This window comes from Erythrolamprus reginae, chromosome 6, assembly GCF_031021105.1.
Source record: "Erythrolamprus reginae isolate rEryReg1 chromosome 6, rEryReg1.hap1, whole genome shotgun sequence".
NCBI lineage: Eukaryota > Metazoa > Chordata > Lepidosauria > Squamata > Dipsadidae > Erythrolamprus > Erythrolamprus reginae.
Genome location: NC_091955.1, coordinates 28,392,858 through 28,410,184, shown reverse-complemented (window position 1 = coordinate 28,410,184; position 17,327 = coordinate 28,392,858).

Here is a 17,327-nt window from a genome sequence, read left to right as displayed (position 1 = left end):
TTATGATTTATATCAGACTGTCAAACTCCCAGTCCACGTTGGCCACATCCACACCAGGTTTAGCAAAGGGGAAAAAAGTTCTGATATGTCACATGATGCCGCCGTGACAATGGTTTACATGGTTTCTTACTTTTTATATGAACTGCTCAGAGTTGTACTCTTAAGATGGGCAGCCACACAGATTTTTAAAATAAATAAAATTGTAAGAGAGATTTTCCCACGTAACCTCTATTTCTGTCACCATCCTGTTTTCTCCTCCTCCTCATCTCATTAAAATCCAAGTCCTACATTGGTCAAACTCCTTCATGTATCTGAAGAAGTGACCTTCAGCTCACAAAAGCTTATGACTTTTAATAAAATGTATTAATTGAAGTGGCCACCAGATTCCTGAATTTCAGATACACAAGGTAGCATAGCTCTCCTACAATAAGTTAAGACATCATTAAATGGAGTGCCTCTGTAAAGTGCCAGTATGATTTGTAAAACTCTATTCTGCCAAACAAACACATTTGCGAATCTGAAAGTACAAGATCCAACTTCCATAGTTTAAAAAGAATCCTGGTAATAGAAAAAAAAAATAGAATCCATTTGTAAATCAGCTTTTTGTTTGGAAAATGTATAAAAATCATTCACTGAGAACATTTTAACCTTTCAGCACTTGACAAAACACATTATTCATGGAGTACCATAATCGTTTAAGTGTTGTAGTTAAAGAAGGATGAATAAAATATATTTAATGCATTTCTATTCAATTGAAAAGAAATATTCCATATTACCGCTAGTATAGAAATATGATATACTGTTCTGTACTAAAAGTTTAACAGAATAATTAGAGAATTCTATACAAGAAAAGTAAGTTGTATCTATTATGACTGGTGATATTAGTGGGCAAGTTGATAACCCACCACTGTAAATTATTGCTATCTAAAATGTCAGATTTGCTGTAACTCTTCGCTATTTGCACATTTAACAAAATAATTATGGTTTCAGGGGCTTCCATTAAATGAATTAAAGCTCCATTCAACTTTAATCTTATTATCAAGAAACTTATTTCTTGGCTTTACAGCATTATGGATGGTGCTTACAATACTGAACTATTTTAAGTTCACATAAATCTCTGCTCCCTATTTGGGATTATAAATGAGACATGGAAGTGACCTAGAGACCCAAGACTCTGAGTCTTCGGAGAGGGCATTTATTGGCATATAAGGTTCAGGAAGGAAGTGTTTTTAATAGTAAAGTGAACACAAGAACAAGGGGACACAATCTGAAGTTAGTTGGGGGAAAGATCAAAAGCAACATGAGAAAATATTATTTTACTGAAAGAGTAGTAGGTCCTTGGAACAAACTTCCAGCAGACGTGGTTGGTAAATCCACAGTAACTGAATTTAAACATACCTGGGATAGACATATATCCATCCTAAGATAAAATACAGGAAATAGTATAAGGGCAGACTAGATGGACCATGAGGTCTTTTTCTGCCGTCAGTCTTCTATGTTTCTATAAATCAAATAAGTGAGTAAGTAAGTAAGTAAATGAAGACCTTAAGGAATCTCCAAAAAGCTATCCACAGGGAGTGACGATAGAGATTGCAATTTTGTGACTGAGACATCATTAACTTTTTTGGGATATGTTAAAACCACTCAAGACAAGCTTCAACCATCCATTCCCAATTGCCTTCTTCAATTCTTTTAGCATCTTTATTCTGCAGATGCCCCTGTTCCCAAACAACTGTGACTTTTGGTCCTCCATCTTTTTTTCCATTTTCCATCACAATTAAATTGGTAAAATATGACATAGTGGTTAGAATGCAGCATTCCAAACTCATTCTACTAACTGCCAATTGCCAGCAGTTCAGCTGTTTGAGTCTCAAAGTTGACTCAGCCTTCCATCCCTCCAAGATTGGTAAGATGAGGACCCAGAATGTAGGGGGGCAATATGCTGACTCTGTAAACCACTTAGAGTGGGCTGTAAAGCATTGTGAAGCGGTATACAAGTCTAAGAGCTATTGTTATTATCCGGAGGGGGGGGGGAAGTGGGTTGAAAACATCTTATTCACCCAGATCTTTTCATTCATTCTGATTTTCACCACTTGTTTTGTGTCAAATGTCTTCTTTTCAAGGACTCAGAAGAAGGTAATTGCTTACCATCTGAATTTTGTTGCTATGGAAGTATTCATTATGTTAAATAGGTAAGACATACAGGGAAGCCTTATTTCATTTCATATAATGTGAGCTTTTTAATCTTGTCATTTCCATTAGATTACTGATGCAGTGCGATAATTTGCAGTAAACGTTCACCCACTGATAAGCTACGCTAAGGACTTGAAATAACTTCTTAGAAAGAAAGAGAATCTACCTCTCCAAGCAAAGTAATATTTCTTTGTGACAAATAATTATAGCAACATAGAATCATACTATTGCAGTTCCAAGAAAAAAATACAGTTTTTGTAGCACATTTTTTTAAATGACATAATTTGTTTTAGCCCTAAAATAATCCTGGGGCTGAAAGCAACATGTAATTTGCTAAGAAAACAAAATGATCTGAGGGACGCAGTTGAACTGAGTCACTGAGGCATAGTAAGATTTCTCCCTTTTATCTTTTTCTCACAGTCTCCGAAGTGCAATAAACAGCTTGAAACAATATGTATGGGAAAAAGAGAGGCCGCTGGTAGCTCCCTACCCAGAGCCTGCATGAAAGGGGATCATTTCTTTTTCTTTCTTTCTCTCTTTCTTGCTCTTTCATTCTTTTTTCTTTCTTTCTCTTTCTTTCTCTCCTTCCTTCCCTCCTTCCATTTCTTTCATTCCCCCTCTCTTTTTTATTTCTCTTGCATTCTCTTTCTTTCTTTTCTCTTTCTTTCCTTCTTTCTTTCTTTCATTTCTTTTTCTTTCTTTCTCTCTTTCTCTCTTGCTCTTTCATTCTTTTTTTCTTTCTCTTGCTTTCTTTCTTTCTCTTTCTCTCCTTCCGTCCCTCCTTCCATTTCTTTCATTCCCCCTCTCTATTTTTATTTCTCTTTCATTCTCTTTCTTTCTTTTCTCTTTCTTTCTTTCTTTCCTTCTTTCTTTTGTTTCTTTTTCTTTTTTTCTCTCTTTCTCACTTGCTCTTTCATTCTTTTTTTCTTTCTCTTGCTTTCTTTCTTCCTTTTTCTTTCTCTCCTTCCTTCCCTCCTTCCATGTCTTTCATTCCCCCTCTCTCTTTTTATTTCTCTTTCATTATTTCTTTCTTGCTTTCTTTCTTGCTCTTTTTCTTTCTCTCTTTTACCTCCCCTTCCTCTATTTCTTCTTTTCTTTCTCCTTCCTACCTTCTTCCTTCCCTCCCTTCCTTCAGTCCTTCCTCTCTTACTCTCCCCTTTCATAAGTTTCCTTGCTTCCTTCCTCTGTTTCTGTCCCTTCCCCCTTTCTTTCTTTCTTTCTTTCTTTCTTTTTTTCCTTCCTTCCCTCCATTTCTTGCTTTCCTTCTCCTTCCTCCCTTCTTTCCTCCCTCACTCCCTTCTTTCACTCCTTCCTCTCTTACTCTCCCCTTTCACACTTTTCCTTGCTTCCTTTGCACCCTTCCTATGTTCCTGTCCCTTCCCTCTTTCCTTCCTTCCTTCCCACCCTCTGTCCATTCATTCACCCATTCCTCTCTTGATCGCCCCTTTTACCCTTCCTTCCTTCCTTCCTTCCTTCCTTCCTCCTTCCTTCCTTCATAGCTTGCCCTCGCCTTTCTTCCCTTCCTTCCAGATGGGAGTGCCCCCTCAAGACACCCGCCCAACTGCTGGTACCCTGCTTTTTCTCTTCCGTCGTCCTTTCCAGCTCCTCGCCGGTGGCTGCCGAGTGTTGTATCCCCTCTCCCCTCGCTAGAAAGCACATGGTTTTGTCAACAAGGCCTCTTCCAAGAAGGGAGAAGTGCCAAGGAGCCGTAAATAAGCCTCGCTCCGCCTGACCGATGCCAGGAGGCTCTTTCTTTCCCTCGCCACTCCCGCTTCTTTCTTTCTACTGGACGAGTCCACACAATCGGCTTAACCCAGTTCCTGAAATAGCCTATGGCAGTGCTTCCCAACCTTGACAACTTGAAGATATCTGGACTTCAATTCCCAGAATTCCCCAGCCAGCGTTCGCTGGCTGGGGAATTCTGGGAGTTGAAGTCCAGATATCTTCAAGTTGCCAAGGTTGGGAAACACTGGCCTATGGGACCGCCTCGCTTGGCGTGAAGCGGGAAATGATCCCCGGGGGATGGAGTGGCTTGGCGACTTAAAATAGTTTTAAAATGGCGGGGGGCCCAGACACTTAGGCTGTATGGGGCCCGAAAATTCCTGATGGCGGCCCTGGTTGCAAGGTAAGAGAAGTTATTGGGTTATAAAATAAAAGTTAGAATTGGGGCTGCTTTCTGCCTCTAAGATTATGTTTCTCCATTTCTCCTTTGGTGGAAATATAATATTTAGAATAACTGAGTTGGAAGGGACCTTGGAGATCTTCTACCCCAACCCCTTGCTTAGGCAGAAAATCCTATACTATTTCAGATCAATGGTTCTCCAACAATTTCTTTAAAACTTCCAGTGTTGGAGCATTTACAACTTCTGGAGGCAAGTTGCTCCATTGATTAATTGGCCTCATTGGTCAGGGAATTTCTCCTTAGTTCCAAGGTTGCTTCTCTCCTTGGTTAAATAGCAGTCGAAGGTCTGTAGCAAAAGAAGGCAAAAATAGTACTGATAAACAATAGATGCCTTGAATGCAAACATTTGTTGCATTACTTGAACACCATCGGCATTGACAAAAATCTTCATTGTCAATTGCAAAAGGCAGCTTTATTTAGAACAGCTTTTACATCCCTTGCCACGATCCTTTTATTAACATCGTCAAAGGAGAACATCTGCCTATCTGTTATGGTTAGCTCTGGCCCAGCTCCTGCCCCAAGGACTGTGGATGTGGGGGAGACATCCACATGCTGCAGGCCTGTTTTGCCCCCAGTGGAATCTGCTGATGAAGGCTCCTCTGACCAAGAAGACATGAGTGACAGGGAGGAGGAGAGTGTGGCAGACAGCTCAGAAGGAGATCAATTAATAATAATAATAATAATAATAATAATAATAATTTATTAGATTTGTATGCCGCCCCTCTCCGAAGACTCTAGCTCCTCCTTGGATTCAGAACAAGAGTTAATGATACAGCCACGCATGCGGAGAGCGATGCATAGGCAACAACAACTGAGAGATTATTATCAAAGAAAATGAGGCCACCTGTGGTTGGGTGGGGCTGTGGTCATTAGTGAGGCTGCTATAAATAGCAGCCTGTGGGTTTGGCCATTGTGGAGGATTATGTGATCATTGTGTTTCGTGACTGCTTTACTGACTTTGACCTTTGGTGTGCTGCTTTTTCCCGCTTTGAAACTAAACCAGAGCAAAGTGTGTGTCACTTTGTGAAAGAAGAAGGATTGTGAATTGCCTCACAGCTGCAAGCTAAGTATCACAGGACTGATAAGGGACTTGTACAAATTACCAGTTTGTTTGGAGACGAGTGCTCTTTGCTATACCAAAAGAGGGCTTGGTTTAAGGGAATTTTCATTAGAAAGGACATTGTTTTGAATTTTCAAATGTGTGTGTGTGTGAAATTTGTACCAGTGAATTTTTGAGAGGAGTCTACCAGAGAGCCCGACAGAACACTATCCTGGTTCTTTCAGAAGGACTTGATAGTTGGATTAAAAATGCCAAATCCAGTCCAAAACTCTGGCTGGCCATATTGTGAACACCAATTTTAATGAGGATGACATAACCACTAGGGTGCACAATCCGAGTATTTCTCTATCAATGGGAAGTGAGCAACAAGCAACAAAAGCTTCAAATGTTATGACAAAATTAGTGTCCCAGAAAAGTCCTTGGATGGGGAATACGTTAGCAGACAGAGTTCCTTTTGTCTTCCTGCCCTTTGATTTTCCTCCACCTTTGTTCTTATAAGGGCAATTTTTTACAGTCCGATTCCCATTTTTTAAAATTGCGCACTGTGTCTTTTATTCCACGTTATCCGTCAAGAAAAGTTTTTAAAAAACAGAATTCAACACAAATAGTCCCAACAAATAAGGAGCATGTATAAGTGCACTAGAGCAGTGTTTCCCAACCTTGGAAACTTGAACATATCTGGACTTCAACTCCCAGAATTCCCCAGCCAGCATTCGCTGGCTGGGGAATTCTGGGAGTTGAAGTCCAAATATCTTCAAGTTGCCAAGGTTGGGAAACACTGCACTAGAATGCCTTCCGTCCCCTGTCCTATTGTCTCTCCTATATCTCCTATATCTTTTCTTCTATTCCTATATCCTTGCTCTATTCTTTCATTGATACATTTTATTCCTATATCTTCTCTTCTTTTTTTAATTTTTTTAAAAAATTATTTAAACTTTTATTGTTAAAAAAAAATAATTCACATAATTGTTATTACAGATCCAATGCAGTTTCATTTTGCATATTGAAGTTACAAATCATATCTCTATATCTTAAGCAAACTATATACATTTCCATAAATTAGTAAAACCTATAATATTAGTATATTTAAATTTCTAAATGTACACTTATACTCTATATTGATATATTTAATTTTTATTGCAGATCCATTCATGCCATTTTTTCCATATCTCTTTGGTTTCTTTAATTCTTACTCCTTTATTTATTCATTCATTCATTCATTCATTCATTTATTTAGTCCAATACACAATGATGGTTTTAGTGGGTATATATCTATATACACATAGTAAAATACATGATGAAGGTTATAGAGGAGATACTCATAGCAAAATATATCTAAGAAAGAATAGAAAAGAAGGTATAGTAATAGAACATATCAATGAAAGAATAGAAGAAGAGATATAGGAATAGAAGAAAGGTATAGGAGATATAGGAGAGCAATAGGACAGGGGACGGAAGGCACTCTAGTGCACTTGTACTCGCCCCTTACTGACCTCTTAGCAATCTGGATAGGTCAACCGTAGATAATCTAAGGGTAAAGTGTTGGGGGTTTGGGGATGACACTACGGAGTCCGGTAATGAGTTCCACGCTTCGAACAACTCGGTTACTGAAGTCGTATTTTTTACAGTCAGGTTTGGAGCGGTTAAAATTAAGTTTAAATCTGTTGTGTGCTCTTGTGTTGTTGTGGTTGAAGCTGAAGTAGTCGCCGACAGGCAGGACGTTGTAGCATATGATCTTGTGGGCAATACTTAGATCTTGTTTAAGGCATCTTAGTTCTAAACTTTCTAGGCCCAGGATTGAAAGTCTAGTCTCGTAGGGTATTCTGTTTTGAGTGGAGGAGTGAAGGGCTCTTCTGGTGAAGTATCTTTGGACATTTTCAAGGGTGTTGATGTCTGAGATGTGATATGGGTTCCAAACAGATGAGCTGTTCCAAACAGATGAGCTCCTGCATGTCGTGGCTGGGACTCATAACCACACCTTGTGGCTGAATCTCATGAAAAGTCCAAAACAAGATGGCGACATACGTGCAGTGCTGGAAACTAAGCTTCTGGTGCATGCGCTGGAAGCAAAATCTCACGAGGGGGCGCGCATGTGAGATTTTGGTGATTTTTTTTTATGCATCCACAGAAGCAAAAAAAAAATCACTGAAATCTCGTGTGTACGTCCCCTTGCAAGATTTTGCTTCCTGCGCATACGCAGGAGCAAAAATTGCTGCAAGAGAAGGGAAGCTACGTGCGCATGCGCACCAGTAGCAGCAGGATTGGGAATACGCCTTGCACTGAGATCTCCCTTCCATTGCCAGGAGTGTGAGAGTGTGTTTCTTTAGTCGCAGGGGTAGGCAAAGTTGGCTCTTCTATGACATGTGGTCTTCAACTCCCAGAATTCCTGAGCTAACATGATTGGCTGAGGAATTCTGGGAATTGAAGTCCACAAATCACGAAGGGGCCATATTCCCTACCCTTGTCCTAGATCAGGGGTAGGAAAAATTGGCTCTTCTATGACATGTGGACTTCAACTCCCAGAATTCCTTTTTTTTTTTTTTAATAATAAGGGTTTTTAGTTGTTTTATTAAATTGGATTGTTACATGTTGTTTTTTATCATTGTTGTTAGCCGCCCCGAGTCTGCGGAGAGGGGCGGCATACAAATCCAATAAATAATAATAATAATAATAATAATAATAATAATAATAATAATAATAACTGCCAGAATTCCTGAGCTAGCCTGATTGGCTGAGGAATTCTGGCAGTTGAAGTCCACAAGTCATGGGAGAACCAATGACTTGCCTCCAGGAAGGATGACGCCCATAAAAGGCCCTGATTGGCTGGAGACTCTGTGAATTGTGACATCAGCGGTAAGGTCGTTGATGACAGTTGGGCTCGGACTCAGCTGTTGTTGATGGTGGACTACTTGTGAGAGACCGTTTTTCTCTTGGAAATTGAGGATCCTTCGGTGAGTAGACCAAAGGATGGTTCCTCTACTCTCCCAAGAATAGAATATTATTCTTTATTGGCCAAGAGTGATTGGACACACAAGGAATTTGTCTTTGGTGCAGATGCTCTCAGTGGACATAAAAGAAAACATAGCTTTGTGGTACAACACTTAATGATGGTCATAGGTAGTAACGGGCAGCGTCACTGTGGGTATGGCTTATATTTGTGGGTGTGGCTTGATGGTCATGTAACTGGATAGGAGTGGCTAGCCAGCCAGGTAACAAGGTTTGGAGTGGCTTGAACGATCATCATCGTTTCAGTGAACTGTTAAGTCCTCGACTTACATCACCAGTGTTGCTCTCTGGGGTGACAATTTGCTTCGCATTTCCCGCACTCTCCTTCCTGGCTTGCCCCCAGGATGGGTAGCTAGGGGAATGGGTGCTGATCAGCTGTTGAGAAAAGAGGGGGGAAGAAAAGGACCCCCCCTGCAACTCCTGCTGGTGCTGGTCTCCCTGCCACTTTCCGAGGAAGAGGAGAAGGATGGTAGGGAGGGATGGTCAGCTGGAGCTGGGCACACAGCTTCATTTCCGCAAGTGGAACTGCGTTCCACCCTGTCCTGCCTAATTATTATTATTATTATTATTATTATTATTATTATTATTATTATTATTATTTATTGGATTTGTATGCCGCCCCTGTCCGCAGACTCGGGGCGGCTAACAACAGAATAAAAACAGCATGTAAATCCAATACAAAACAGCTAAAAAAAACCTAATTCTAAAACCAAACATACATACAAACAAACATACCATGCATAAATTGTAAAGGCTTAGGCGGAAAGAATATCTCAGTTCCCCCATGCCTGACGGCAGAGGTGAGTTTTTAGGAGCTTGCGAAAGGCGAGGAGGGTGGGGGTAATTCTAATCTCCGGGGGGAGTTGGTTCCAGAGGGTCGGGGCCACCACAGAGAAGGCTCTTCCCCTGGGCCCCACCAAACGACATAGGGGTCAAATACACAATGAGGATACAATCCATATTAATGAAAATCTTAAGCATACAAACAACAAGTTACAGTCATACTGTAGTGGGAGGAAATGGGTGATAGGAACAAGCATCTCATCTAGAACTTTGGATGATGCTTTGACCCAATTCAGACGCATTTAGCGCCCCAATAATCCCATGCGGGGTGGAGTCTGGGCCACTGAATGAAGCTGAGTGGCCGGGCACTTTTCCCTGTTGCCAATGCGGAGTTTTTTAACAGCAGATATATTCTCAGAGTACCCAAGGAGAGAAATATCTGCCTCTACCTAGGATCGAACTCACAGCCTCCTGAATGTGAGGCGAGAGTGCCACCTCTAGATCCACCACACCATTCACCCAATTCAGAATAATGTGTTGATTTAACTTAGCCGCCCGGAATCTATGGATAATAATAATAATAATAATTATTATTATTATTATTATTATTATTATTATTATTATTATTATTATTATTATTATCCATAGATTCGGGGCAGCTAAGTTAAATCAACACATTATTCTGAATTGGGTGAATTATTATTATAATTATTATTAATTATAATTATTATAATTATAATTATAATTATAATTATAATTATAATTATAATTATAATTATAATTATAATTATAATTATAATTATAATTATAATTATAATTATAATTATAATTATAATTATAATTATAATTATAATTATAATTATTATTATTATTATTATTATTATTATTATTATTATTATTATTTAACAGCAGATAATAATAATAATAACAGCAGATAATAATAATAATAATAATAATAATAATAATAATAATAATAGAAGTGCCTCATACCCTCCAAACAAACCATACATAAAATGAAATAGCTAAGGGTCAATTAGGTCCCCCAAGCCTGGCAGCATAGTTGGGTTTTCAGTAGTTTGCGAAAGGCAAGGAGGGTGGGGGCAGTCCTGATCCCCGGGGGGAGTTGATTCCAGATGGCCGGGGCCACCACAGAAAAGGCTCCTCCCCTGAGCCCCACCATACAACATTGTTTTATCAACGGGACCCGGAGAAGGCTAACTCTGTGGGACCTAATCGGTCGCTGGGATTCGTGCGGCAGAAGGCGGTCCCGAAGATATTCTGGTCTGATGCCATATAGGGCTTTATAGGTCATAAGCAACACTTTGAATTGTGACTGGAAACTGATTGGCAGCCAGTGCAGGCCGCAGAATGTTGATGAGACATGGGCATATTTGGGAAAGCCCATGATTGCTCTCGTGGCGCATTCTGCATGATCTGAAGTTTCCGAACACTTTTCAAAGGTAGCCCCGTGTAGAGAGCATTACAGTAGTCGAACTTCAAGGTGATGAGGTTCAACTTCTTTTAGTCTTGATCAAGATCCAACAAAAAGAAATATAATGTGTTGCCCTATTTCAGCTCCAACGCGCATGCTGATTTTCAGCCTTGGGGAAGGCCATTTCACCCTCCGTAGGCTTCAGGGGAGCCTTGGAGTGCAAAAAAACAGTCCAACAGACAAACAGGAAGTTCAGAAAAACGGACTTCCAGTTTGCCCATTGTGCTGATTTTTCGTGCTCTGGGGCTTTATGAAGCCTTCCTGAAGGCTCCGGAGTGCGAAAAACAGCACAAAGGGCAAACCGGAAGTCCATTTCTTTGAACTTCCGTTTTGCCTGTTAGGCCATTTTTATTTATTTATTAGATTTTTATGCCGCCCTTTTCGAGGCGACTCAGGGCGGCGTACAACACTTCAATTAGCACCTCATGTGATCTTGATTCTATCCCTCTGTTCATGTGAGGTTTGATCCTGGCTTACTCTCCCTCCGCTTGTCCCGCAGCAGTGAACTCAAGAGGAATTTGCGGCCTTTCGCCCCAGTCGGCCCCTTCCCTCAATGGAGAAGTCCGAAGTGTCCCACCTGATGGAGACCCAGGAGGCGTTAAAGAGGGAGCTGTGGGAGCTGCAAGACAAAGCAGCCAGCCTCGACGTCGAAAACCAGGAGATCGCCAGAGAGATGAAGCACATCAACGAGGAGAACAAGAGCCTGGAGGAGAAATTAAACTGCTTCAAGACCATGGTGAAGGACCTGGAGAAAGAAGAGCAGGAGCTGCAGGAGACGCTCCGCAAGCGGGAAGAGACCTGGGTGGCCCTCCAGGTCCAGAACCAAAATTTGGCGGAGACCAACCGAGACCTCTGCTCCAAAATTCAGAAGGTCTCCAGCCAGCTGGTCAAATTCCAGGAGTCCAAAGCCATCCGTGACCAAGGGATGCTGCGCATTAAGCAGGTCATGGAGAACATCGTGGGATACTTCAAACAACTCGAGGCCAGGATTGAAACCACCCAGCATCTTTACGAGGACAAGAAGAAGCAGTGCGCCGAGCTGACCCACACGGTGGTGGAGCTGGAGGAGATCTGCATAGCCCTGGAAAACCAGGTCCATGGTTTGGAAGAGCAGCTGGATCAGTCTCCGTTAAGCCCGTTGGAAACGGACTCCAGCCTGGAAGGCCCATCCTTGCTCCAAGAGATGGTCCAGGCCAAGCTGTCCCAGGACTCCCGAGGCCTTAAAAAGACCATCACCTGCCTCCTCTCCCTAAGGATGTGGGTGCTGTTGGCCACCATCATCAGCCTGGTGGTTTCGGACGTCTTGCTCTCCATCTTTGCCCAGGATTTGGCGCCCAGGAAGTACTTGCTGACCTTGGCCAACTGTCCCCCGTGGGTGGCCAAAATCTTATCCCCGTATTCTGTCCGTAGGGTGAGTGGTTTGAGGCCGTTTTGAGCCGGGATCCCGACATTATGTATTAGTAGCAATTTGTGCAGGAGTCAAACTCAAGGGTTTTAGAAAGCTACATGTCTCTTTAAAGCCAATCCCAATCTTCTGGCTAGATTTAGATTGCTAGATTTCTTCCAGGAAATTAGGAAAGGGGTGTTGTTCCTGCTGCTGCTGCTGTTGTTGTTGTTTTGCGTTTATAAATGTTTAAACAATAACAACAAAATGAATTTTTGCCTTATTTTGAAATGTCTGTTTCATTGTCAAAACTCACATATAAAGTTGTATTTATATATCCAACATATTTGGACAGTCTTCTCCTATCTATCCAAATGTATTGAATTTCAGTGTACATCATCCACAAAGGTTAACATCTAATCTTCTGCTGGCCGAGATCAATAGAGGCTGAAATATATTCTCTGGATTGATTAACCATTCAGACCAAGATATAACATTGTGAGGGCATTTGAATAGGCATGTGGATTCCTCTGACAGGCCGAGGAAAGGAATCTCTTTCTTTAAACTCAGACCTGGTGCAAATTAAATCACTGGTATCAATTTACATCACGCACATAGCAATTCATTAGTATACAAATTATGCAAATTGACACAAAGGTGTAAATTACTACAGAGCTTGTAAAATTAAGGTAAAATGAATTTAAACTTACTTTATTGGACTCTCCGATGTAGTGGATGTGTCTGTTACTTCAGTGGCACATGTAGATGAATATTTGATACTTCACAGGTGATCCATTAAGTTAAGTGATCATTTATGTGGAGCAGGGGTCCCCAAACTTTTTATACAGGGGGCCAGTTCACTGTCCCTCGGACTGTTGGAGGGCCGGACTATAAAAAAAACTATGAACAGATTCCTATGCACACTGCACATACCTTATTTCTTTGTCTCTCTCTTTCTTTCTCTCTCTCTCTCTCTTTCTCTCTCTCTCTTTTGCTTTCTTTCTGTCTCTTGCTCTCTCTGTCTCTTTCTCACTCTCTCTCTTGCTATCTCTCTTCCTCCCTCCCTCCCTTTCTCTCTCCCTCTCTTTCTCCCCCTTCCTTCCCTCCCTCTCTTCCTTCCCTCCTTCCTCTCCACTTCTCTTTCCCTCGATCTTTTCCCATTCTCTTTCCCTTTTCTTTCTTTCTCTCCACTTCTCTCTCTTTTCCTTCTTTCACCCTCCCTCTTCTCTCCCCACGGAGGACTCGCCCGACAAGCCTCTACCCTCTGACCCCGGACTCCCATTCAATCCCCATTCAGAAAACGGGAGCTAGCAACTCAAAGAGGAGGAGGAGGCGGGTGTGTGTGTTGTGCCCAGCTCGGCTTTCAGCAAGCCTTACTTTACCTCAGGTGAGATGAGATTGAGGGGGACGTTCTCACTGCTTTTCTAGTGCGGCCTTGGAAAAGACCCACGGGCCAGATAAATGGCCGTAGTTTGGGGACCGTTGATGTGGAGCAACCAAATGTGGGCTGTGAATATAGGTAAGCCCCAAGTTACAACCAGTCACCTAAAGATCATTTGAAGTTACAACACACTTTGCCAAAAAAAACCCTACTTATGACCTGGTTTCAAAGTTCTGGCATGAGGCCATTCTCCTCATGACCGCATTTTGGGTGCTTGACAACTGGCCCATATTTATAGCTTTTACAGTGCAATGCATAATCTTAATGCTCTGCCAGGCTCTCTGGCAGGAGCCTCCCGAAAATTCAAGGGTACAAATTTCAGACACACACACGTTTGAAAATTCAAAACAATGTTCTTTATCCCAAAATTCAAAATAAACTAAGCACTCTTTTTGTATTGCAAAGAGCACTCATCCCAAAACAACCAGGTAGTCTGTACAATTAACCTTAAGCAGTCATTAAATACTTAGCTAGCAGCTGTGAAGAAACTTCACACCCTTCTTCTTCCAACAAAGTTAGACACACACATATGTTGCTCTGCTTTGTTTTCAAAGGTGTGAAAAATCAACACACAAAGTCCAGAAACCAGCAACACAGGATTCCTGACGAACTACGATCAGATACTCTTCCACAATGGCCAAACCCACATGCTGCCATTTATAGCAGCAGCCCTAATTACTGGAGCCCCACCCAACCACAGGTGGCCGCTCTCATCTTCTGTAATATGTCCTTACTTAGTCTCTTCTACGCATAATTCTGCGCTTGCGTGGATCCAAAATGTCTTCATCCGAATCAATGGAAGATAAGGGAGATTGACTGCCTGGGCTGTGTGCCAAGCCCCCCTCTGCCGAGTCACTCCCACCTTCTTCTTTGTCTGAGGAAACTAAACTCTGAACTGACTCTGTCGGCAATAACACAGGCCTATGACATGTTGAAGTTTCCCCTGCATCCACCTCCACATTCCCTGGGGCAGGAGCTGGGCCAGAGCCAACCACAACACTTAATTTATGAGTTCTTTGCTTGAAATGAACTTTTACTTCCAGTTTCTGGCAAAAACTACCCCAAAACAAACATTATGTTTGCTTAACAACCACAATGTTCAGTAAAACAGCTCTGATGTTTGCTTTACGATCATGACAAAGAAGGTCACAAAATGGGGTTCAGTCACATGGTGATCTTCTTTATGACCACAATCACAATTGCCAGGTTCAATTCCAGTCACAACTCAAGGACTCCCTGTCTATGAGCAACCATCAGATAACAGGAAAAAGTTGCTTCAAATCCTAACTGTAACATTTTCCATGACTGCATCCAATTTTTAGCTCAGTTTGTCTTCTCCCGTAGCCTCATAAAAAGTAAAAGATTGAGGCTCCATTACACCATTCCCACAACCTGAGCATTGTACAAACATTTTATTAGATTAATCCCATGGTAGTCATCTGCAAAAGTTGCACAGCACAGAATACTGTAAAAGGAAGATGTTTCCACCCCAGTTCACTCACCCCCCCCTTTATAAGTCTTCTACAAGCAGTTCTAGTGGTCTCCACAGAGTAGTGTGAAAAAACAAATCAATATGGTGGCCACAATGGCACAATCAAAACTTCTAGTTTTCTATGTTGCACAATACACATTGAGAAAGGCAACATTTTGACTGCATCATCGTGACATTTTCTTTACTTTTCTACTGTGCCCTGTGGGCACGCTGAAAATCCACCCTAAGCATTCAGGATGGACCCTGTTACTTTCGATCAATAAAACTTCCTTTTTCTAGGGTATTTAACTAAGCGACTTTCTGATGTACCTTTTCAGTGGTTAATCAATTAATGTTACGAAGCCTTCTTGTGCAGAAAAAAAAAATCTGTCCATTTTACAAGGAGATTCAGCGACATTGCAGCCTTCCTTTTCTTTCCTTTAATTTTTTCAAGTGATTAGCAGATGACCAATAAGCGGCTGTATCTCACAACGCTGCTTCTTGGTATAGCAAAGCAATTTGTAACTCTTTACTCTTATATAATGGATGTGCAGGGTTTTTTTTAACCATCAAATATATGTTTGGATTTTTTTTCTTTATTAATTTCTTCTTGAGTTATATGGCTGTAAAATATCTTGTAATGCTTTTTTGTTTATACTGGGACCATTTTGCTTTTGAAAGGTTTTGAGTTTGCTTGTTTTTATTTTTTACTGCATGTGGATATGTTTAGGCAACTGATATATAATCTTAATTTTATAATCTTCATGTTTTGACCACCAATGATGAGAAAACCATATGGAAAACTCTCACTCTTTTTTTTTCTCTGCCTGGATTTTCACTAATATTGCAACTGTATTTTGTGAGAAGGAACAAGAGACTAACCTTAAATTTCTCTTTATTTTTTTCTAGTATTTAATAAGGCAATCTTTTTATTATTTCATTCATTTAGAATATTGATCTCTCATTGTAAGAGTAGGAAGAGTGGAAGAATACGGTAATCTTAAATTGTGTCAGTAAAACTGATTAATAAGTAGGTAAACTGTATAGTACCATTGTTTTAATTTAGAAGTATAATAGACGTCCACTAGAGGGCGCCACTAGAGGGCTTTTTAAAAACCACTATTTTCAATAGCTAAGGTACAATCTTGGGCAACCCAAATTAGCGAGAGCTCAGATTTCTTCATATGAAACCCTTGCAAAGAAATCTGGTGGATTTTTTCCGCCTTCAAAATTAGATATATAAACATACAATTCAACATTCTGTCTGTTGACTGCTACAGTATTTGTAACCAGAGTTTAGTGAGAATTAGATGCAATTGATTAATATAAAAGTTTGTGAAGATCTAAAGAAACTATCTAAGCAGAATATTAGACATGAAATAAAAACCCACCTAAGAGAGGTTTGTGACAAACTAGTCAGAAGCAGGAGATGAAGATTTATTTTAGCAAATAACTAAAGCCATGGTAAACATGAAATATCATAGTCATGATAAGTAATTTCTGACATCTGAGCATAAAATTTCAGAAAAAAACTATCTGAACAAATCCATGCAGTTTTCTTTTCAAGGTTTTTGAGAAGTGGTTTGCCATTGCCTCCTACCTAGAGATGAAGGAAAGTGACTGGCCCAGGATCACCCAGCTGGTTTTGTTTTGAAAGTGGGACTAGAACTCATGGTTTCCCAGTTTTTAGCCTGATGCTTAAGAATTAAAATAACAGAAATTCTGGGTTTGTGTGATCAAGCATTGTTAGAATTCTTGGTTTTCACAAAAAGCTGAGAAAAAATAATCAAACACAAATCACTGATTTTGAAAAGTCCAACTCTAACAATTGCTGCCAACCTGCCTTCCACTGAGGACCTGTATACTGCACGAGTCAAAAAGAGGGCGGGGAAAATATTTACTGACCCCTCACATCCTGGACACAAATTGTTTCAACTCCTGCCCTCAAAACGTTGCTACAGAGCACTGCACACCAAGACAACTAGACACAAGAACAGTTTTTTTCCGAACGCCATCACTCTACTAAACAAATAATTCCCTCAACACTGTCAGACTTTCTACTAAATCTGCACTTCTATTCTACTAGTTTTTCTCATCATTCCTTTCACCCATTTCCTCCCATGTTGACTGTATGACTGTAACTTGTTGCTTATATCCTAAGATTTTTATTAATATTGCTTCTTCATTGCTTATTTGACCCCTATGACAATCATTAAGTGTTGTACCACATGATTCTTGACAAATGTATATTTTATTTTATGTATGCTGAGAGCATATGCACCAAGACAAATTCCTTGTGTGTCCAATCACACTTG